The 24,474-nt window shown below is 47.0% G+C and overlaps 1 protein-coding gene across 1 annotated transcript in view; it reads right to left on the bottom strand.

Annotated features, from left to right (window-relative positions):
* Positions 1-24,474, bottom strand: part of LOC310668786 (uncharacterized protein) — a gene marked incomplete at its 3' end in the record, with an annotated part of 379,093 nt that overhangs the window by 53,217 nt on the left and 301,402 nt on the right. The gene's annotated exons all lie outside the window — the stretch shown is intronic.

A 24,474-nucleotide genomic window follows, 5' to 3' on the forward strand; every position in this document is an offset into this window, starting at 1 on the left:
AAGCAATGAATTGCTTTGCCAAGGCAAAGCTCCTTGGAGCCCCTTAAGCACTTTAATTAAATCAGCCAAATGAATTATATTTGCAGGATATACAAAGGCTAAAACTATTGAAGTTAAGCCTCAAATACCTCGCAATCACCGATATTGCAGACCCAAATAATTCAGCTATTAAAATGTAATTACTCCCTGGAGAATTGCTGGTTAATTGGCCGCTAATGTATCACAGAGTTAAATCAATTAAAATGCAATCAAAGGTAACACAACGCTTCGCACAGTGAGAGGCAAAACGCTATTCACAGCCCTTTATATACTGAAGCTCAGCAGGACCTAACTAAGCAGGAAGAGGAAGGGGGGGTGGCAAAGAAACTGTGCGACCAGCCTTTCAAGGCAGGAGCGCCCCTAGAAGGACTGCTGCCCACGCCCGTTCCGCTGCAGAACGCTGGCTGATTTGAAGCGGTATTATGCTCTGTTCTGTTGCTGTTTGTTTCAAAAGGACCGCTTTACTTCAAAGGCAACTGTGAACAAGCTCTTCCCACGCTCGGCTGCCTCTGGCAAGATGGCGGCCGCTGCCATTGACCACGTGGGCTATTAAAATGGCAGCTGTGGTAACCAGGCAACGGCGCGGAATAATACCCCCCACGCTAAGGAGCCTCTAGTAAAATGCCGGCCGCCGGGAGGCCACGTGGGTTGCCGATTAAGCATCCGCTGGCTGGCTCGTTGCCTGGCAACCGAGAAACTTCCTGCTCCGCGATCCCACTCGGGCTGAGGCGCGGAAAATTTAAAAGCCGCAGAGAGGAAGACAAAGAAGCTGCACCAGCGATCGCTTTTATGCGGAGGAGAAAAGCATATACGCTAAGAAAAGACGCCGCTAAATCACTACAATTTTCCTAAACTAATCAATGTAAAGCAATAACCGTGCGACACAGAAAGTGAAAAGACGAGGCTGCCAAAGAATCACTCTTCTACAAGCCCCCCCCCCCCCCGCGAACGTTGGAGGCGCCCCCAAAGCCCAGCGATACTGTTAAAATTAGCGAAAACCCCAGCAACGGAACCTGCTCAGTCGGACGCGCTGCGAGGTCGGGAGCACCTCGTCCCTCCAAAGCCCGACGAGGAAGCGTCAATGAAGCGGTGGGGTCGGGCGAGCTGTGTCCAACAAAGCCAGCTGATGAGCGGCCAAGAAAGAAAGGCAAATCCGATCAGCAGCATTGGCTGAGCCCTTCCGATTCCTAGGGCGCTAACGGGAACGGCAGAAGCAGTCCCTGTCCGTGACTTGGCAGAAGCAAGACCAGCACTCCACGGACGCCCAGACCAGACGAAGGGTAATCCTCGGAACAAAGGCTCTCCAAATGGCTACCTTTAAGAAGCAAACCTAAAGACAATGTGAACACGGAAAAGGGGTCCTAATACAAACCTGCAAACCTACCAAAAACGTGGGGGCTAGCCGGCAAGAGAGGGCGAGCCCCGGCCACGCCGGCCCTAAATAGGGCAGGCCACGCCTCCCCAGCCACCCGATTGGCTGGCTGGGGGGACAACGCGGCCAGGATTCCCCTGCTCTCGCGGGGGCTGAAACCAGCCCCCGCTTACTGTTGGGATATTTCCGTTCCACCTTAAAAGGGAGCAGGATGTTTGTCTCACAGCCTGCGTATTTCCTGTCTCACAGGATGTTTCTGTTGTGTCTTTGCTTTCGATTCTCTCTCACTGCCAGACATCTCTAGCAGGCAGTCATGGTTTTTCTTTGTTCTGATCAACGCTGAATAAATCATGCTCTCCTGGGTGCATCTTTTGCTGTGCATATCTGCTGATAGAGTGTGCAAGAGCTCTGGATCTTTGGCAAGCTATTTCTGGAGCTCCTGTCGCTAATTGCTGATACTGCGTGTCTACGGGAGATCAATGGATGTCCGGAGACGACATGGAGGTCAAGATGGACTTTGTCTCCCTGGCAGTATCCCAACAACAGGTTTCGGGCCCAGATAAACAGCACTTACAGGAGAGTAAGACTGCGACAGAATGCTAAGGTATGTGGCAAAAGCGAAAGCAAGTGAGGCTTTTCGTTGCCGCGGCAGAGTGCCTTTGATGTCCGGCTGGCTTAATTGGCCTGGGAGTCAAGCCAAAGGCTTCGTGATTTATGGGCAGCCAAGATAAGAAGGCTAAAGTGAAAAGCTGGAATGGAGTTTTTCCAAGCTTCTCAAACAGCTTCTGAAGCTGCTGAGTGCCCAAAGCTAAATCGGCAAAATTATGAGGCCTGGGCGGTGTGGTGTGAGAGTTTGCTACGACAGTTTGGAGTGTGGCATACTGTGAGTGAAGCCCCTCCAATTCCTCTGACAGAGAGATGGAAGACCCAAGATTCAAGGGCCATTGACATAATAGTCTTGTCCGTCTCTCTGGAGGAAATTGCCACGCTGGCTGGCAACACCACTGCTCGTGGGATGTGGAATGCTTTGAAGCTGGCCCATCTGCCAGTCAACCCAGCCCAGAGTTTGACTGCATCGGAGGTCCTGGCTGTTTCGGGGAATGCAAGTGAATGCAGGGATGCCGAGGGCACCGGTTGCAAGCTGCAGGAGGAGCTGACTGTGATGTCATCCCAGGCAGCATTCCAGCCTCCAGGGGGAGCCAAGGAGTCGGCAGATGAGAGCTCTTTTTCTCGTTGGAACCAAGGACATCGCCTTTGCAGAGGCCGGAAGGCCAGAGGTAAACAAAGGAAGATGCCTGCAGATGACCAGAAGCAGAAGGGGGGTGAAGAACCCACGCCAGTGGAAAACAAGGCTTTGTTTGCTGGCACTGCTTCACCAAAGGCTAAAGGCAAGTCTGATGGCCAGGAGCAGGGGGGCAAGCAGTTTAAGCCCACGTCGGTGGAAAACAAGGTTTTGCTTGCCAGAAAAGCTGCTCCAAAGGCCAGATTTGTTGTTGATTCTGCTGCCACCCGCCATCTCACAAAATATAAGCATCTGTTTATCTCCTTCAAACCTCAAGATGGTGAGGTCCACCTGGCTGACGGAAGGATGCATGCAAAGTTTATGGATGGCTTGTTCTGTATAACTTATGATGACAATGCTGTTGCTGTGTCAAATGTTGATTCTTGTTGTGTTGCACAAACTAACAAAGTTCTTCATGCAGGATGTGTTCACGAAGCACACAGAAGATTTTGTCACATGTCTTGGCAGGCGCTGGCCAAGATGCCTGGATTGGTTGAGGGTTTGAACATCAAACCTTGTAAGTTTCACATGAAATATGTATCTTGTGCAGAGAACAAGGGGAAGGTTGTTCCAAAAGGCAAGGAGTCTAGCAGGCAGGCTTCCAAACCCTACCAGCTTGTTCACGCAGACCTGGTTGGTCCTCTTGCGCCCTCTTTGGGTGGAGCAAAGTACTTCATGGTTCTAATTGATTCCTTTTCCAGGTACATTCATGTGTTTATGCTCGAGCAGAAATCGCAAGCGTTTCCTAGGTTCAAGGCATTCTGTGCTTGGTTGGAGAATGTTCACAGTAAACGTATCGGCTGTCTGTTTACTGATCGAGGCGGGGAATTCACTTCTCAGCAGTTTGAAGCTTTCCTGACTGAGAAGGGAATCCAGCATGACTTGTCAACGCCTAGATCTCCATGGATGAATGGGCTTGCGGAGCGAGCAAATCAAACCTTGCTGCAAGGAATGAAAACAATGTTGCATGATGCCAATCTCCCTGATAAGTTTGGGGGGGAGGCTCTGTCGACGTTTGTTTACACGTTTAATCGGAGACTGTCATCACCTATTGGTTGTACTCCCTACGAGAAAATGTTTGGTAAGAAACCGAATGTCAAGCACATGAGAATCTTTGGTTCTGACATGTGGGTACACACCCCACAGAGCAACAAGCTTGGGAAGCGTGGGGCACATGGTTTGTTCATAGGGTACGAAAAAGGAGCATACAGGGTATGGATGACTGACTCCATTAAGTCCATTAAGTTCACAAAGAGTGTTGAGTACAATCCCAAGTGGGGGGAAAATGTGGGAATTTTCCAGAGTTACCCAGAGGAGGATGAAGATGATGTGAAAAAAGCAGGTGATGCTAAAGAAGCTGAGGAAGCTGAGGATGATGATGGTTATGATCAGAGTTCGGATTCCAGTTCAGTGGGCAGCGCTGCTGCTGGTGTCAGTGACAGTGATGACACAGCGGACTACAAGAGCGCAAAGGCCTCAGTCAGACCATCTGATGCGTCTGACAATGAACTGGAAGAACCACTGTTCACCATTGGTCACTTTTCTCCTAAGAAGGAGGAGAAGCTAAAAAAGCCAATGCAATTCTGGGCAGCTAAATTGCATTGGCAGCTAAATTGCATTGGCAGAATTGCATTGGCAGCTAAAAAAGCCAATGCAATTCTGGGCTGCATCAATAGGAGTATAGCATCTAGATCAAGGGAAGTAATAGTGCCACTGTATTCTGCTCTGGTCAGACCTCACCTGGAGTACTGTGTCCAGTTCTGGGCACCACAGTTCAAGAAGGACACTGACAAACTGGAACGTGTCCAGAGGAGGGCAACCAAAATGGTCAAAGGCCTGGAAACGATGCCTTATGAGGAACGGCTAAGGGAGCTGGGCATGTTTAGCCTGGAGAAGAGGAGGTTAAGGGGTGATATGATAGCCATGTTCAAATATATGAAGGGATGTCACATGGAGGAGGGAGAAAGGTTGTTTTCTGCTGCTCCAGAGAAGCGGACACGGAGCAATGGATCCAAACTACAAGAAAGAAGATTCCACCTAAACATTAGGAAGAACTTCCTGACAGTAAGAGCTGTTCGACAGTGGAATTTGCTGCCAAGGAGTGTGGTGGAGTCTCCTTCTTTGGAGGTCTTTAAGCAGAGGCTTGACAACCATATGTCAGGAGTGCTCTGATGGTGTTTCCTGCTTGGCAGGGGGTTGGACTCGATGGCCCTTGTGGTCTCTTCCAACTCTATGATTCTATGATTCTATGATTCTATGATTCTAGATGAGTCCAGAAGACTTGCGTCTAGTACGCAGGTCTGAAAGGGCGACCAAAGGCAGACCTCCAAAGAGATTTGCTGATGAGTTTGCTAAGACAGCAACTGCTGTTCTTAGTAGCTCAGAGAAGGTGTGGGAACCTTCAAGCTTCAAAGAGGTTCAGGAGTTAACCTCTAAAGATGCCGAGCCTTGGCTTGATGCCATAAAGGCTGAAGTTGATTCCTTGAACAGGAACCAAACTTGGGAATTGGTACCGGTAGTCCCAGGAATGAGACTGGTTGGCAGCAAATGGGTCTTCAAGGCCAAGACAGACCAGAATGGCAAGGTTGTCAGACACAAAGCCAGATTGGTTACCAGAGGTTTTTCACTGGTACCAGGACAGGATTACCACGAGACCTACTCACCCACCGTCAAATATGAGAGCATTCGGCGATGCTCAAGATTGCTGCAGAGGAGAAACTGCATGTTTCCCATCATGACATTAATACAGCTTTTTTGTACGGGATTTTGGGGGAGGAGCTGTATATGCTTCCACCTGACGGAATGCAGATACAGAAGGGAATGGTCTGTAAACTTCGGAAATCCTTATATGGTCTCAAGCAGAGTGCCAGGTGTTGGAACACAAAACTCACTGAGACATTGCTTTCTCTAGGTTTTCACCAGGGCAAAGCTGATCCATGTGTGTTTGTCAAGGAGGAGGGGCAAAACAAACTGTATTGTTTATGTTTTGTTGATGATCTTCTGATGTTTTGGAAGAATCAGGCTTTGTACCAAAGCACCCTAGCTCAGCTGAAGGAGCACTTTGAGATGAAGGATCTTGGTGAGGTATCCAACTATCTTTCTCTGCAGGTGGAGAGGGACCGAGCAGGTAATTTTCTGGTTCACCAAACACAGAAAATTGCTGATGTATTAACCAGGTTGAATTTGATTGATGCAAACCCAGCAGACACACCGATGGTGACAGGTTACCAGGTAGATAGTACTGCTGAAGCGTTTTCTGACACAACGCTGTACAGATGCATTCTAGGCAAGTTGAATTTCATTGCTAGATGCTCAAGACCTGACATAGCTGTAAGCACTAACCTGCTTAGCAGACATGCTAATAATCCTACTGTTCAGGATTGGAAAGCTCTGAAGCGCATAGCCCGCTATTTGAAAGGGACTATGCACTACAGGCTGAGGTTCACCAGTCAGAAGACTGGAGGTCTTGAAATCTTTGCAGATGCAAGTTTTGGAAGTGACACCACGGATGGTACAAGCACTTCTGGAGTATGCTACATGTACAACCGCTGTCTGTTTGACTGGCTGTGCAAAAAGCAGACGACAGTGAGCCTAAGTTCCTGTGAAGCAGAACTCAATGCTCTGTCATTTTCACTCATGGATTGTGAATGGTTAATGCAACTGTTTAAGGACATCAGAGTTTCTGTGAAATGTCCTATACAAGTGTTTCAAGACAATAGATCCTGTTTGGCTTTGCTGAACTCAGAGAGTTGCAAGCAAAGAACCAAGTACTTGCAGATTAAGTTACATCGTGCAAGAGAGTGTATTCAGAAAGGACTCATTCAGGTGTCCTACATGCCAGGAAATGAAATTCCTGCTGATCTGTTGTTGAAGGTTGTTAACAGAGAACAACTTAAGGTTTATGTACAACGTTTGCAATTGGGTTGAACCACAGGTACTACAGGTTACACGGAAAGGGGGAGGATGTTGGGATATTTCCGTTCCACCTTAAAACGGAGCAGGATGTTTGTCTCACAGCCTGCGTATTTCCTGTCTCACAGGATGTTTCTGCTGTGTCTTCGCTTTCGATTCTCTCTCACTGCCAGACATCTCTAGCAGGCAGTCATGGTTTTTCTTTGTTCTGATCAACGCTGAATAAATCATGCTCTCCTGGGTGCATCTTTTGCTGTGCATATCTGCTGATAGAGTGTGCAAGAGCTCTGGATCTTTGGCAAGCTATTTCTGGAGCTCCTGTCGCTAATTGCTGATACTGCATGTCTACGGGAGATCAATGGATGTCCGGAGACGACATGGAGGTCAAGATGGACTTTGTCTCCCTGGCAGTATCCCAACACTTACGTGGGGTGGGCGTGAAGCCCACAACCCCACCTCCTGGGCAAGCAAAGGCTCTCCAAATGGCTCTCCAAATGGCTACCTATAAGAACAAAGGCTCTCCAAATGGCAACCTATAAGAAGCAAACCTAAAGACAATGTCAACACGGAAAAGGGGTCCTAATACAAACCTGCAAACCTACCAAAAACGTGGGGGCTAGCCGGCAAGAGAGGGCGAGCCCCGGCCACGCCGGCCCTAAATAGGGCAGGCCACGCCCCCCCCCCCAGCCACCCGATTGGCTGGCTGGGTGGACAACGCGGCCGGGATTCCCCTGCTCTCGCGGGGGCTGAAACCAGCCCCCGCTTACGTGGGGTGGGTGTGAAGCCCACAACCCCACCTCCTGGGCAAGCCAGAAGTGGCTTTGCGGCCACCCTGGGGGGAAAAGATATGAATTATCTGGGCATTAATTTTGAAATTTCTGAGTAATATCTGCCAGTTTCTGATGCCTGGTGGGGATTATATGCAACTCCAAGACATATGTTCTCTTGGGAAAATGTGCCTTTTATTGTTTCTATTGTTTTGTTCATCAACTGAGGGCGCTGACAGAAAGCAAAGAAATCTTCTGCCAAAGCATTCAGTTGTGCCCTAATGGTTCAGGAGTAGTCTGCAGCCATTAAAATAAGAGAATTAGTGGGTAGATCTTCCCCAATATTTTTGTGTTAATAATGTCTACAGCTTCAAAAGCAAAGTAAAAGCTCTGTTAGAGGCTCTTTCCTTCAACTATACAATCTTGCAGGAAGTGCAGAGAAAGTGGAACTTGGGTTTTCAAACCAAAATGCTAAGTAAAACAGAATGTTGTGAACACTGGCCCAACTGAATGCAAAAGTGCATTATAATTTGTATGAATTACATAAATGTGCAGAATTTTATTATTACCAAACATGGTTACACTGACGCGAATTCAGGCACACTCCAGTTTAATATTCCTGTAACTACTTGATAAGAAGTTTGTGTATGTGTGTGAATCCATGTAGGAAGAGTGTTGGGGTGAAATAGCAAATGTGTGTATTGGGAAACTGGGACAAAGGATAGGTCACAGTAGCATATCTGTGATCCTGCCTCCCTTTCCAAGTACTCCATCTGGCACACTGCCAATATTAAAATATTAAAAGTATTATCTATTTGATGCTGGAGCCGAGAGAAAAAAATCTCACCGGTTTTAAGCTCCACTCACTTCAAGCTGGACTTGTAGCACAATCCCGTAAATGTCTACTCAGAAGGCTGTTCCAGTAAGCTCAATAGGACTTACTCCCTTGTTAGTGTGCTTGCAGCCTTACAGATTCTTGTTGTAGAAAAGTTGAGATCAATAAAAGAAGCTCCACACAATGGAGGACTGACCTTTTCATTTCAGGAAATGCCTTGAGCGTCCAGTGCACCTGTGTGTGCTGAGCATTCCCTAACATCATATAGAACGGGGGGAAACTGAGCTAGAACCCCTTTTCTTTTCAGCTTTTGGGGATAGATGTTTAGCGAAGTCCATAGGCCCCACTGCCTGTATTTGTTTATGGTTTGTGCCTTTCTTTGTGGTTTCAGATATGGAAGTTGTCAGGCACTTCTTATCAGGGCTGCTTATGTCATATGCTGTCGTAGCCTTCTCCGACATGATGGTGTTCCCTAAAATGTTCCTAGTGCTCTAGGTCAGATATTTAGTTTCACATTATGAAAAGGAACAAGCAGGAACCTTTCCCCTAAATGGTGTCTTGGTACCTGCTCTCTCAACCCCCCCCCCCATCTGCTCTATATAGGATTGAATTAAATAGATATGCAAAAAAATCCTGGAGATGCTGCGTAGGCTGTATTTCTGTACATTCCCTTCTAAGCTACCCTGGCACCGCTAGGTCGGAATGTTAAGTGATGTCATGACCTTCCTATCTATCTGTATACATCCTCTCCTTATCACCGTGGACTGGAAGAATGTTAAGTGCACTCTGTACGATCTCTGAGTACCACCCTATCAATCATAGATTAGTTACTACGGATGTTTCCATGCCTAACCTAAACTCTGTGTTCCCTCTATCTAATGATGCTTTATGTCTTAAACGCAACCCCTCGTATGTATATGCAACACTATAACGCTTGTAACGCACACCACGTGTAACCAATCAGCACCAAGCACACATGAGGCAATTGGTGTAATATTCAATAAAAGGGACTCTCCGACACTTGGTCGAGGAGATGCCTCCCACATGACACCAACTACTCGTCCGTCGCTTATTTCAACCCAACATCTGGTGACCCCGACGTGATCTGCAAGATCCCTTCACTGCTATATCACCAAGGATTTCTTGTAATGCTGACTTAAAATTATGTCTCTTTCCTCTTTGGTTCTTAGGGTGATCAGACAATCTCTTACTCTGTTCTTCTCCTTCCTCCCTCCTCTTCCAAGCCTGAAGGCTCTCACAATTCTGAAGTCCTCTTGTTTCACCTCCCAAAATTCTACAAATTGTTGCGTGAGAAAGTCTGCCAAGTTGTCTTTCTCGACCTCGGGTATCGCTCTGATCCTTAAATTAACCTGTTTGTCCTTGAGCTCAAACATGGAAAATTTTAATTTATGATCCTCCAGTTGTCTCGCCAGGTCTGGGACACTTTCTGCCTCCAATTGGTCTAGTTTAGCTTCCACAACTGCAACTTTTTCCCTTGCCTCATCTGCCGTTTGCCGTGTCAAATTGGATTCTTTAATCAGCTGTACGATAGATTCTGCGTTACTATTGGCTTTCTGTTCCAAACTAATCAATCTTTCTGCATTCTCATCAATTTTCTTAATTGCGTCGTCCACCTTTTGATGGGTAGCATCAACTTTCTTGCTAAGTTGTTCCAAAGAGTCATTATTTTTTTTAAAGCATTAGGCACACCTTCATCTGAAGCCATTTCTTTTACTTTGGATTGAGGTAAGGCAGATGGAGTTGTTGATCCAGATACTGAAGCTCTTCTCAGCAGTTTCCCAGACCTTGTCGTTGATGTGCTTATTTTCCCTTTCCCATCTGCCATAACAATTCCCCAGCTCAAGGTTAGATCTCACAGTCCCAAAGTCATAACATAGAATGGGGAATTTCCACTTTAGACACTTGTCAGTTGTAGCAATTTCAAAAGTTTCCTCTAGAGGGACAAAGTTGCTGGCTGAATTTATCTTAGACTTTTTTTCCCTTTATACCACTTAACTGCAACAGTAATATTAATTTGTAACTGTTCCCAGTCTCTTTAGCCCTTTTGTAGCAAGGGCAGACAGTCCAAAACAATGTTACGTCTTTATCTAAGTAACTGTCAAAGAACGTTTCCAATGCGACCGGTATACATTCCAATGGCAGCCCGATCGCAGGGTCTGGACGATGGAGTTTTAAGACCTTCTCTACCACTTCGCAGGTCTATTCAGTCTCAAATAAAAACTCCCCCCTCTTCTCCTGCCTTCAAGGGGGGGGGGGGGTTCGTTAATTTCAATATTAGAACTTAGCCGTTAATTAAGTATTTTCAGGAGTTTTAGCTCAGTCTCTTTGTTTCTGCTTGTTTACAAAAAGGGGAAGGCGGACTTCCTGTTTCTGACCTCCCCCGATCGTAGCCCGATTCATCAATTTATCCTTTTTTAAAAATTCCAAATTCCGCTTTACTCACGGGTTGTTGCTGTCAAATGTTCCAAATTGCCAGGAAAAAGTTGACGCTCTCCGACGAAAGATTAGCGGCTTCACTCCACAGAAGTAGCGATTGATCCTCAGCACCGCGCCACACCCCCCCTCTCCGACAGGGAAGTCCCTAAGAAAACAAGGGGTTTCCCTTGCTTCTGGGGGGAGCGCAATGGTGCCCACCGGATCCCAAGCTCACAGGCTTCTCCCGCCTGTGATTTTTGAAGGGTCTCTGCCCTCGCCGCAGCAGCCAGACCTGATTTCTGGGGAGCAGACTTCTCCGTGCGGAGAAGTTCCTCCTTTCGTCGATGGCGCCAATCCGGAAGTGTTTTTGACATGACTGAAAACATGAATTTAGTGGACATTTGGAGAACTAAGAACCCTTTAGGAAGAGAGGGAACTTTCTTCTCTGAGGCTAAGATGACATGGACAAGAATTGACCAAATCGGGGTAACCAGAAGTCTGGTACCTAAGACAAATAAGGTAGAAATCAGCCCCAAAACCTGTTCTGATCACAATGCGGTTAAGATGGAAATGAAACTGACGCCAACTGGTTCCTTCAGATGGAGAATGAATGATGCCCTGTTTCGAAGTGAGGAATTCACCAAGAAGGCCCAAAAAACTCTGAGAGACTACTTTGAGATAAATATGAACACTACAGTGGAAAAAAGAGTCATTTGGGATACAAGCAAGGCGGTTATGAGAGGTTTTTTGATACAACAGAATGCAATTAAGAAAAGAACACAAAATAAGAAAAAAGATAAAATCCTGGAAAAAATAAAGGAAGGAGAGAAAAAATTGAGAGTGAAACCAAAGTCGCAAGAGATTCTGAAAGAGATAAAGTTATACCAAGTACAATATATGAAATTGATGAACGAGGAAATAGAGTGGAAGATTAGACAGATGAGACAAAAGACATTTGAATCGGCAAATAAGTGTGGGAAACTTTTGGCATGGCAATTGAAAAAAAGACAGAAATTAAATACAGTTATGAATTTGGAAGTTGATGGAAAGAATATACAGAATCCGGTGGAAATCAGAAGATGCTTCCAGAAGTATTTCAAGCAATTGTATACACAGGAGAAGCAGAAAGAAATGGACATTGATAGATTTTTGGAAGTAAATGGACTATAAAAAATCTCTCAGGAAAACAAGTTAATGTTGAATCTTAAAATTACAGAGCAGGAAGTAGAAGGGTCCATACAGAACATGCAGTTGGGCAAATCTCCAGGACCGGATGGATTGACTTCAAGATACTACAGAACTTTGAAAGAATGGTTAATACAACCTTTAAAAGAAGTCTGTAATGAAATATTGGAGGGGGAAAAGGCACCGGAGTCGTGGAAAGAGACTTATATCACACTTATACCAAAAACAGAGACTGAAAAGACACAACTTAAGAACTACCGCCCCATATCACTGCTTAATGTGGATTACAAAATTTTTGCAGCCATATTGGCTAAAAGACTAAAAAAGGTACTAGCAGAGGTAATTCACAAAGATCAAGCGGGCTTTCTCCCAGGCAGACATTTGAAGGACAACACGAGGAACATAATTAATATTATTGAAAAACTACAGGAGAATATAAATACTAAAGCAGTTCTGATATTTGTGGATGCGGAGAAAGCCTTTGACAACATTTCTTGGAGTTTTATGAAAAAGAATTTACAGGGGATGGGGGTTGGTGAAAGATTTGGAAATGGTATAGGTGCAATTTATACAGAACATAAGGCCAAATTAATTGTGAACAATGTGGTGACGGAAGAATTTAAGATTGAGAAAGGAACGCGACAAGGGTGCCCAATCTCTCCATTGCTCTTTATATCGGTCCTGGAGGTTTTGCTGAATATGATAAGAAGGGACCAGCAGGTTGAATGGATACAGGTGGGGGCTAAACAGTACAAATTAAAAGCATTTGCTGATGACCTGGTATTAACTTTACAGGAGCCGGAGACTAGTACTAAAAGAGCACTGAAATTAATCCAAGATTTTGGTCAGGTAGCAGGTTTTAAGTTAAATAAAATGAAAACAAAAGTATTGGGGAAAAACCTAACTGCAATGCAGAAAGATAAGATCCAAAAGGAGACAGGACTATCACTGGTTAAGAAAGTGAAATATTTGGGGGTTAACATGACTTCTAAGAATGTCAACTTATTTAAAGATAACTATGAAAAATACTGGTCTGAAGTGAAAAAAGATTTAGAAATATGGTCAAACTTGAAACTATCATTGCTAGGCCGAATTGCTGTTATAAAGATGAATGTACTGCCAAGGATGCTGTTTTTATTCCAAACATTGCAAATTGTGGATAAAATGAATTGTTTCAAGAAGTGGCAGAGAGATATCTCTAAATTCGTCGGGCAGGGCAAGAAGCCTCGAATAAAATTTAAGTTATTAACAGATGCTAAAGAAAGAGGTGGATTTGCCCTGCCAGACCTTAAACTTTATTATGAACCAGCCGCCTTTTGCTGGCTGAAAGAATGGATGCTTCTTGAAAACACCGATGTTCTGGATTTGGAAGGTTTTAATAATGTATTTGGTTGGCATGCATATCTCTGGTATGATAAGGCCAAGGTCCATAGGGCATTCAAGAACCATATTGTTAGGAAAGCACTGTTTAACGTTTGGATAAGGTACAAAGATTTGTTAGAAAGTAAAACCCCAAGATGGTTGTCACCAATGGAAGCGAAAGCATTGAAAAAACTCAATATGGAGGCCAAGTGGCCGAAATATTGTGAAATCTTGGAGCAAGAGGGAGACAGGCTAAAACTGCAGAGCTTTGAAAAATTAAAGAATAGAGTGACAAACTGGCTCCATTATTATCAAATAATGGAGGCATATAAATTGGACAAAAAATTAGGCTTCCAGGTGGAAAAATCAAAGTTGGAAACAGAATTGTTAGAACCCAAAGTTAAAAATTTGTCAAGAATGTATAACTTGCTGTTGAAATGGAATGCCCAAGATGAAATGGTGAAATCTGTTATGATTAAATGGGCACAGGATGTCGGACATAATATTATGATGGTTGACTGGGAACAGTTATGGAACACCGGTATGAAATTTAAGGCATGTAATGCCTTAAAGGAGAATGTCAGGGAACTGCCATCGGAGCTGGAGGCAGAGAGAAGGCTCCAGAGGGATGCCGGAGAGGGTCCCAGTAGGGAGAGAGGCAGCCCATCTGCTGGGGAAGGAAATCAGCGTAACACCAGTGGAGAAGGGGGGCAGATGGGGGAATCGGAGAGGTGGCTCCAGGACTCCTCGCCGGAGACCAGCGGAGAGAGTACGGGTACTCCGCTGCCCACACCCACCCTGCGCAGAAGACTTCCACGCAGGGAGAATAGGAGACTGGGCGTCAAACAGCTTTTATGCTGGAAGAGGTTCAAGAAATGCCCATTGACGGATTCTGCCAGCGACTGAGGCAGCCACGAAACTTGAGGCTGTCCAGACAGAAAGGGTTCAACCAGGTAACCGAGCCAGGAGTGGCGGCAACTTACGCACGAGCAACCCCTAGAACCATTACAGCAATCCGTCAGTCACCTACGTTGCTTGTGCGCAGCTCCAGAAAGGCAGCACAATGAGCCTAACCGGGGGAGCCGGAGATAAGGAGGAGCAAGCGGCTGGAGTACAAGGTCTGGTAGAGAGAAACCGAGACTTGGAACAGCATGTAGCTCTCCTGATGGCGCGGCTGGATGAAAGGCGGGCTCAGGATGCACAGGTCAGACCCACCCCCATCGCAAGGAAAGTACCGGGGCTGGTACACAAGTTTGGGGGGGAACCCCAGGACTACAATGCGTTCCGAACGGAAATAGAGTACGCTTTGGAACTGCAGCATGATGACTTTGAGAATGATGGGGAGAGGGTAACCTACGTGGTGGGGCATCTGCAGGGGGGGGGGGGCACGTGAATGGATCAGGCCCTTAATGGCGACGCAGAATGATGCCTTGAAGGACCTTAAGAAATTCTTCCAGGCAATGAATGCGATGTATTCCAGTGAAGTGGAACAAAGTGTGACTCGACGAGAACTGATGGGGTGCAAGCAGGGGAGCCAATCAGTTAGAGACTACTGGTCGTGCTTTGCAATGTTGATCCACCGACTCAGATGGGATCTGGACTCTGAACCAATTCAAATGTTGTTTGAGGAGGGTTTGTCCCCAATTGTGAAGGACGAGCTGTCCCGCGCGCCCCGCCCACAGTCAATGGATCAGCTGACCAAGGCTGTACTTGCGATTGGAGTACGGCAGGAAGCGAGGGCTCAGGAGAAACGCGAGGGGAGAGGGGAACGTTGCCTTGACTACCGCATTCCTGAAATACCAAGACAGCTTTCCCAGGCGGCTGAGCCAATGGAAATTGATGGCGCCCGCCCGCGCGAGGTTTCAAACTCCAGTGCCCTCAAAGAAAGGCCTGGCAAGGGATGGTGGGGGCTGCCGGCTGTGAGGAGAAGGGGGAGGAAGGACAGGGGCAGGGAAACGAGAACGCCTGGCTGCCAACCAGCGGGGCCAGCAGCCAGGCCAGCAACCAATAAAAGTACCCCAGCCTGATCCCCCCAGGGCAGCTATAGCCATAGAAGTGGTGCTAGAACTCCCGAATGGGCACCCAGTCAAGGTTGAGGGGCTGCTGGACTCAGGCAGCTCCTGCAATTTCTTCAGCAGGGACTTCGCTCTGGAGCACCAACTCCACCTGCTACCCCTGGATTTTCCCTTGCAAGTGACCACCATCGATGGCAGGGAACTTCTGGGAGGGGAAGTGACACACCAGACCCCGCCAATGCGAATGAGGGTTTCCAGGCACACGGAGACCATTGCCTTTCACGTGGCCACACTGGCAGGACCTCCAATAATACTGGGGATGAGCTGGCTGGCACTGCATGATCCAGTAGTGTCATGGCATCAGCGGTCAGTCACCTTTGGGTCAGCTTACTGCTTGGAACACTGTCGGGGGGGGGGGGCAAGAATGACAGTGGCCAGGGTGGCTGGGCTAGCAGTGGGACCAAAAGGGGAGGTGCCACCACAATATACTGACCTAGAGGAAGTCTTCAGCGAGAAGGAGGCGGATAAACTACCCCCCCATAGGCCCTTTGATTGCCAAATCAACTTACTCCCAGGGGCTCAACTACCGATGGGTAAGCTGTATGCCCTGTCTGACAGGGAGATGCAGGAGTTGCGGCAGTTTATTGACAAGAATCTGAAGAGGGGGATCATAAGGGAATCAAAGGCGGTGGGGGGCAGTCCGGTGTTCTTTGTGGACAAGAAGGAGACTAATCAGCCTAGGTTGGTCGTAGATTATAGGGCCTTGAACATGGTATCAGAACCCGTGACCTTCCCAATGCCAAGGATTGACGACATTTTAACACAGGTGAGGCGGGGGAAAATTTTTACCAAGCTGGATCTCAGGGGAGCGTACAATCTGATTAGAATAAGGGAGGGGGGCGAATGGAAAACCACCATGTTCACCCCCCTGGGGGCGTTTGAGTACTTAGTCATGCCATTTGGATTACAATCAGGCTCCGCCTGCTTTCAAGCTTTCATGCACCACGTGTTGGGGCCCCTGCTGTAAAAGAACTGCGTAGCCTTTTTGGACGACGTCTTAATCTATTCGGACAATGAGGAGCAACATGTCAGAGACGTCAGGGAAGTGCTAAAAAGACTGCAGAAGCACCAGTTGTGGGTCAAGCTGGAAAAATGCCAATTTCATGCCAGAGAGGTCGAGTTGCTGGGGTACAAGTTGTCAGACAAGGGCCTAGCTATGGACCCGAGCAAGGTGCAGGCGGTGTTGGAGTGGAAGGCCCCCAAGACCCGGAAAGACGTGCAGAGGTTCCTAGGGTTCAGCAACTTCTACAGGAAGTTCATCAAGAACTTTGCCCACTTGACAGCGCCCATCACAGATTGTCTCAGCAGCAAGAAAAAAATCGCTTGGACAGAAAGTGCCCAGCAATCCTTTGAAAGACTGAAGAAGGCGTTCGCTTTGGAGGAGGAGCTCCTGCATGTTGATCTAGAGAAGCCCATGAGGCTGGAGACCGACGCGTTCGACCGAGCCATTGGGGCGGTACTTCTTTTGCAGCCAGGAGCCAAGCAGGGCTGGAGGCCGTGTGCCTTTTTCTCGAGGAAGCTGAGCAAGTCGGAGCAAAACTATACAGTGTATGACCGTGAACTGCTTGCGATCTATGCGGCGTTTCACCGATGGAAACATCTGTTAATAGGGGCGCAGCACAAGATCCAGGTTTGTACTGATCACAAGAACTTAGAATACTGGAGGACCGCGCGAGTACTCAACCAGAGACAGATTCGATGGGCACAGGAGTTCTCCAAGTTTTCCTTCGACATCCGATACGTGCCGGGAGAAGAAAACGTAAGAGCAGATGCGCTCTCCCGGAAGCCGGAGTACATGGAAGGAGAGGGACCGCCGGAGATACGACATGTGATCCCCGAGGACCGATGGGTGTGTGGGGGAGCGTTGGTTGGGAAATGAGAACTGGGCGGGCTTACTAGAAACGACGTGTTCGCTCAAACTAAAATCAGGGAACACCGAGACGGAAGGGAAAACCATGGAGGGTTTGAGGAAAAGGAAGGGCTGCTGTTCTACAAGGGGGGGGGGCTGTATGTACCGGGGGAGACCTTGAGGGGAAAGGTCCTCAAACAACTCCACGACAACCCAACGGCGGGGCACTTTGGACAACACAAAACTATGCTGCTCGTCACCAGGCAGTTCTGGTGGCCAAGGGTAAGGGAAGATGTACGAGAATATGTACGGGGGTGCGACCGCTGCCAAAGGGCCAAGGGGGAGAGGGCTGCCCCCGCAGGGTTACTGGAACCCTTACCCACGCCGGGAAGACCCTGGGAGGTGGTGTCCATTGATTTTATGACAGATCTGCCCAAGTCAAGGGGGAAGACAGCAGTCATGGTAGTCGTCGATCTGCTGACGAAGATGTGCCATTTCATAGCTTGCTCACATGCGGTGACGGCAGAGGAGACAGCCAGGTTGTTTGTGGAGGACATTTTCAGGCTGCATGGGGCTCCCTCGAGAGTCATCTCAGATCGCGGGAAACAATTTACTTCCCGGTTCTGGAGGAAGCTCATGAGCTTGCTGCAGGTCGAGGTGGGGTTCTCGATGGCGTGACACCCGGAAACCAACGGGCAAGCAGAAAGAGCGAACAGTATACTCCAGCAATACCTACACTGCTAGGTCAGCGAGAGGCAGAACGATTGGGTAGAGAAACTAGCGCTGGCTGAATTTGCGTACAATAACGCTGAGCATATATCCACGGGAATGAGCCCGTTCATGGCCAATTATGGGTGTCCCGGGGAGGGGGGGAGGAAGGATGGAGTGTACCTGCGGCAGAGCAGTTTGTGGAAGAAATGGAGGCCTTGCACCAGCAACTCAGGCTGAACTTGGAGCGGGCCAAGGAAGTTTACAAGAGGCAGGCCGACAAGCACCGTCGGGAGGGGGAGGCCATACAGGTGGGAGACCGAGTGTGGTTGTCAACCCAAGGGTTACCCCTAAAGGGAGGGTGCAAGAAGTTGCAACCAAGGAGGCTGGGACCTTTTGAGGTAACACAGCAGGTGAACCCTGTGGCATTCAAGCTCAAACTGCCTAACAGCATGAAGATACACCCGGTGTTCCATAGGTCCCTACTCTCACCGTACAGGGAAGGGCGGGAATTTCCGGGGCGGGAGGGAGGAGTCACCATCCACCCGCAGGTAGAGGAGAGGGAACACCACAACCAAGCCACGGAAATCCTCGATTCAAGGTGGCGAGGACGCCAGGTGGAGTACTTGGTGGCTTGGGAGGGAGAACCCGAGTCAGAAAACGCGTGGGTCCCTGCTGAGGTGGTCAATGACGGGTATCTAGTGGAAGAATTCCACAGCCTGTTCCCAGATAAACCAAAACCACTAGCGAGATTCTGGGAGGAAGAATTTGGAACCACAGATGACGAAGAGGACTTTGTGGGTTTTCCTGCCTCCGAAGAGGAGGGAGAGGAGGTGTCCGAGGGAGAAGAATCAGACTGGGAGGCTCACCCCGCGGGAAGGTATCAGAGTGAGTGGGAAGCGGGTTTTGAATCCTCGGAGGATGGCGACAGCTCCTTCAGGGGATTCCCCGCATCGTCGGCCGAGGAAAGGGAAGAGGTTGGATCAGAAGGTCAGGCCGGGGGTGGAGGGGGTCCTGGGGGGGAGGTGGATGTCAGGGAACTGCCATCGGAGCTGGAGGCGGAGAGAAGGCTCCAGAGGGATGCCGGAGAGGGTCCCAGTAGGGAAAGAGGCAGCCCATCTGCTGGGGAAGGAAATCGGTGTAACACCAGTGGAGAAGGGGGGCAGATGGGGGAATCGGAGAGGTGGCTCCAGGACTCCTCGCCGGAGACCAGCGGAGAGAGCACAGGTACTCCGCTGCCCACACCCTCTTTGCGTGGTAGACTTCCGCTCAGGCAGAGTAGGAGAAGACTGGGCGTCAAACAGCTTCTATGCTGGAAGAGGTTCAAGAAACGCCCACTGACAGATTCTGCCAGCGACTGAGGCAGCCACGGAACTTGAGGCTGTCCAGACAGAAAGGGTTCAACCAGGCAACCTAGCCAGGAGTAGCAGCAACTTACGCACGAGCAACCCCTAGAACCATTACACCATCCAAACACATTATCGAATCCCTCCAAATGTAATACATCAGTATCTTAGAATCATAGAATCATAGAGTTGGAAGAGACCACAAGGGCCATCGAGTCCAACCCCCTGCCAAGCAGGAAACACCATCAGAGCACTCCTGACATGTGGTTGTCAAGCCTCTACTTAAAGACCTCCAAAGAAGGAGACTCCACCACACTCCTTGGCAGCAAATTCCACTGTCGAACAGCTCTTACTGTCAGGAAGTTCTTCCTAATGTTTAGGTGGAATCTTCTTTCTTGTAGTTTGGATCCATTGCTCCGTGTCCGCTTCTCTGGAGCAGCAGAAAACAACCTTTCTCCCTCCTCTATGTGACATCCTTTTATATATTTGAACATGGCTATCATATCACCCCTTAACCTCCTCTTCTCCAGGCTAAACATGCCCAGCTCTCTTAGCCGTTCCTCATAAGGCATCGTTTCCAGGCCTTTGACCATTTTGGTTGCCCTCCTCTGGACACGTTCCAGTTTGTCAGTGTCCTTCTTGAACTGTGGTGCCCAGAACTGGACACAGTACTCCAGGTGAGGTCTGACCAGAGCAGAATACAGTGGCACTATTACTTCCCTTGATCTAGATGCTATACTCCTATTGATGCAGCCCAGAATTGCATTGGCTTTTTTAGCTGCCGCGTCACACTGTTGGCTCATGTCAAGTTTGTGGTCAACCAAGACTCCTAGATCCTTTTCACATGTACTGCTCTCAAGCCAGGTGTCACCCATCCTGTATTTGTGCCTCACATTTTTTTTGCCCAAGTGGAATACTTTACATTTCTCCCTGTTAAAATTCATCTTGTTTGTTCTAGTTGTATCCATTCTTTAATCCAGCAAAGCACTGCTGCTTCAAAATAGATTTTCAAATCTGGCAGGGGAAATCCCCCTCTTTCTTTAGAATCCATAAGTACCGTATTTTTCGCACCATAGGGTGCACCGGACCATAGGGCGCACCTAGTTTTGGGAGGCGGAAAACAAGAAAAAAATATTCTGAACCCCAGAAGCCAGAAGAGCAAGAGGGATCTGGCTTCTGGGATACCGTGTGGCTGTTCTGGCTTCTGGGGTAAGCGTGCCAAGCCTCTTCAGGGCAGCGGGATGAAGGCTCCACCTGCCCAAAGAGGCTGCGCAGGGCTAAAGCAGAAGCCAGGACAGACGCATCGCTGAAGGGGCACTGTGCCTTCTCTCTCTCTGCGCAGCGCCTCTCCTTCTCAGCGCGCCGGGCCTTCGGGATAAAAGGCAGCTCTGCGCAAGCCAGGGGAGCCCTCCTATAGAGCGAAAAATACGGTAATTTGTATTTAATTCTGGGTTTTTTCCCCTGCCAGATAAATCTGGATAAAGCTTTCTGCCATTCTTTAAAACATTTCACATTATCTATAATTGAGAGGACTTGGAACAAAAAAAGCATCTTTGGCAACACATTCATCTTAACCACTGAGATTCGGCCCATTAATGACAATTTTAAGTTTGCCCATATCTCCAAATCTCTCTTAATTTCATTCCATAATTTCTAATAATTATCTTTGTACAAGTTCAGATTTTTCCCAAACAGGTTCACCTCCAAATATTTAACTTTTTTCATAAAATCTAGGCCCATCTTTTCTTGTAGTTGTTTTCTTTCATCATTATCCAGATTTTTCTCTAATACTTTGGTTTTGCTCTTGTTTAACCTAAATCCCGCTACCTGTCCGAATTCCTGTATCAGCTCCAGTGCTTTTACTGCACTGGAGTCTGGGTCTTGTAATGTCAATACTAAGTCATCAGCAAAGGCTTTTAATTTATATTGTTTGGATCCTACTGTAATACCTTTAATTTGTTCATCTTTTCTGATCATACTTAGCAAGACCTCTAGGAATGAAATAAACAGCAGAGGGGAAATTGGGCACCCTTGCCTGGTTCCCTTCTCTATTCTAATTTCCTCCAATACCACATTATTTACAATAATTTTAGCTTTTTGTTCTTGATAGATCGCTTTAATACTATTTAAAAAGTCTTGACCAACCCCCATACTTTCAAAGTTACGTAAAATTGTAACTCCAGGATACATTGTCAAAGGCCTTCTCTGCATCAATAAACATTAACATTGCTTTACAGCTCTTCCTTGCTTCCAACTTTTCCAAAATATCCACAACATTTCTAATATTATCTTTCATATGCCTTCCAGGCAAAAATCCTGCCTGGTCCTTGTGGATATGCTTAGATAAGACTTTCTTTAGCCTGCTAGCCAATATATTTGCAAAAATTTTGTAATCCACATTAAGTAGGGAGATTGGTCTGTCGTTCTTGACATTGGATCTATCTTGCCCTTGTTTGGGAATCGGAGTAATATAAGCTTCCTTCCAGGTTTCAGGTGCTTTGCCCCCTCGTAAAATCAGATTACTTACTTCTACCAGAGGTTGAAAAAACCAGTCTTTCAATATCTTATAATATTTCGCTGATAGACCATCTGGTCCTGGTGCCTTGCCAAGTTGCATTGAGTTTATTGCATGTTCCACTTCCTGCCTTGTGATTAGTCCCTTTAGCAAGATATTTTTATCTTCTGGAATCTTCTGCAAACCATTAATCTTAATGAATTGCTCAATTTTTACCAAGTCCTCTTTATTCTTTTTATACAGTTGTTTATAATATTTATAAAAACATTTTCTTATGTCCACAGGGTTCTCTACAGATTTTCCTTTTGTTACAATATTTGTGATAGTACTTTGCTTTTGTCTCTTCTTTAAATGCCAGGCTAAAAGTTTTCCACATTTATTTGCAGATTCAAAATTTCTTTGTCTCATCCTTCTTAACTTCCATTCTATTTCTTGGTTCACTAACTGTCTGGAATTTTTTAACAAAAGGGAGAAAGGCTTTCTGATGCATAAAAACCGGAGCTGTATATCAAATGTCTCTCTCACATAACCTCTCTCAGCAAAACATTTTTAATCACTCCATTAATTTAGCACTGGGGTTTGGGTCGGTCTTTAAGTCTTCAGGCCCATTCATTCCTTTCCTCCTTATTGTCCATAATTGCCTCAGACATTCTCAAATATATTAAAGGGAAAGGTCATCTTTTAATCTTTTCCCCCTTATTTCTTTCTTGATTTGATATTACACCACTCCATAACAGCTGTTGTAAAACAATATAATTGTAATTCTCTTCTCCACCTTGCTTTTTTCTGGATTGTATTTCAAAATGCAATGGGTCTGACCTCCTCTTTCTCTTGCATTAACTAAGCGTCTGGTTAATCTCAGCTGTCTTTCCAATCACTTTGGTTGAACTCCCAGTCCTTTGTACAGCTTTCCAGCCCAAAGAAGCATCTAGCTGCCGTATGATTTATGCTTAATTACCTATGTTTTGATAGCTTTTTCCAGGGGACCAACCGTGCTTGCAAAAACCAGATGCCTCTTTTCTTTGGAGCTTCTGCCGCAGGGTCACTCCTGAAGTCATGCTTTCTCTCCGCAGGGAGGGAACGCTGTTGTGGGTGTCTGTGGTCTCCTTCAACTCCAGAGACCCCTCCAACGCCACAGCGTGTCCTTTTAGATACAGGAAGCCCTCCTGGATCTTTTGGGGGTTGTGAAGCCTAGCAACCCCCCTCTTTCACCGCTTCGGTGAGTGCTCGCCCCTCGGAAACCTCCGAGACAAGCATCCGAGAGCAATCAGCGGCAAAGCCACACAGGTGGCTTTCACCAATGGAAGCAAAGGCCCAGAAAATGTTAAATATGGAGAGTAAATGGCTGAGATATGCTGATTTATTGTTGGAGGTAATGAAGGATTTAAAATAATAATAATAATAATAATAATAATAATAATAATAATAATAATAATAATAATAAATTTATTTATATCCTGCCCTCCCCAGCCGAAGCCGGGCTCAGGGCGGCTAACAACAATCAAATAATCCAACATTCTAAAAACATTTCATTATAAAAATTAATTAAAATCTGTTGGGTTGAAATAAACGACAGACGAGTGACAAGTGTCATATGGGAGGCATCTGCCGAGCATGTCTCGGGGAGTCCCTTTTATTGAATATTACAGCATTGCCACATATGTGCTTGTTGCTGATTGGTTAACACAAATCATATGCAAGGGTTGCATATAGGCATTAATCATCAATAGATTAAAGGTTGGGAAAGGGAACACAGAATTGGACAGGTATGAAAACCTCCTTATTAAACTATTACTAGTGATTCATATAGCAAAACTTAAAAGAGCATAACTATCACATTCCATAAATGTGGTCAACCATGCATTAAGAACAGGTCAGGGTACGATGTTTCATGAACTCAATGTGAACTAAACATTCTAGGGTGGGTGAGGAAGGAATGCTTCAGCCCAGAGCGGTTTGCCAGACGCGTGCAGAAGCAAAACCTCCCATCAAAAATCAAATTGATGGCAACCGTTAAGCAAAATTCTGTGCAGATTGCCAGAGGAGGGAGTCAGGCTGTGCCCTGACAAAAGGCCTGGTGGAACAGCTCTGTCTTGCAGGCCCTGCGGAAAGATGTCAGGTCCCGCAGGGCCCTAGTCTCTTGTGACAGAGCGTTCCACCAGATTGGAGCCGCAGCCGAAAAAGCCCTGGCTCTAGTTGAGGCCAGCCTAACCTCTCTGAGGCCTGGGACCTTCAGGATGTTTTTATTTGCAGACCGTAGGTTCCTCTGTGGGACATACCAGGAGCGGCGGTCCCGTAGGTACGAGGGTCCTAGGCTGTATAGGGCTTTAAAGGTTAAAACCAGCACCTTAAACCTGATCCTGTACTCCACCGGGAGCCAGTGCAGCTGGTATAGTACCGGATGAATGTGATCTCACAGCGAAGACCCCATAAGGAGTCTCGCCGCGGCATTCTGCACCCACTGGAGTTTCTGGGTGAGTCTCAAGGGCAGCCCCACATAGAGCGAGTTACAATAATCCAGTCTGGAGGTGACCATCGCGTGGATCACAGTGGCTAGGTCAGGGCGAGAGAGATAAGGAGCCAACTGCTTAGCTTGGCGGAGATGAAAAAATGCCGCCTTTGTTATAGGTGTAATCTGCACCTCCATAGAGAGGGAGGTATCGAAGATTACATCCAAACTCTTAACGGACGGTGCTGGCACTAATTGCACCCCCGCAATCCCATATCGTCCCGTCCCAGCCAGAGGACCTCTGTCTTTGAAGGATTTAACTTCAACCGGCTCCCACGTAAC

Source organism: Podarcis tiliguerta, assembly GCF_965153285.1.
Source record: "Podarcis tiliguerta genome assembly, chromosome: W".
NCBI classification, from domain to species: domain Eukaryota; kingdom Metazoa; phylum Chordata; class Lepidosauria; order Squamata; family Lacertidae; genus Podarcis; species Podarcis tiliguerta.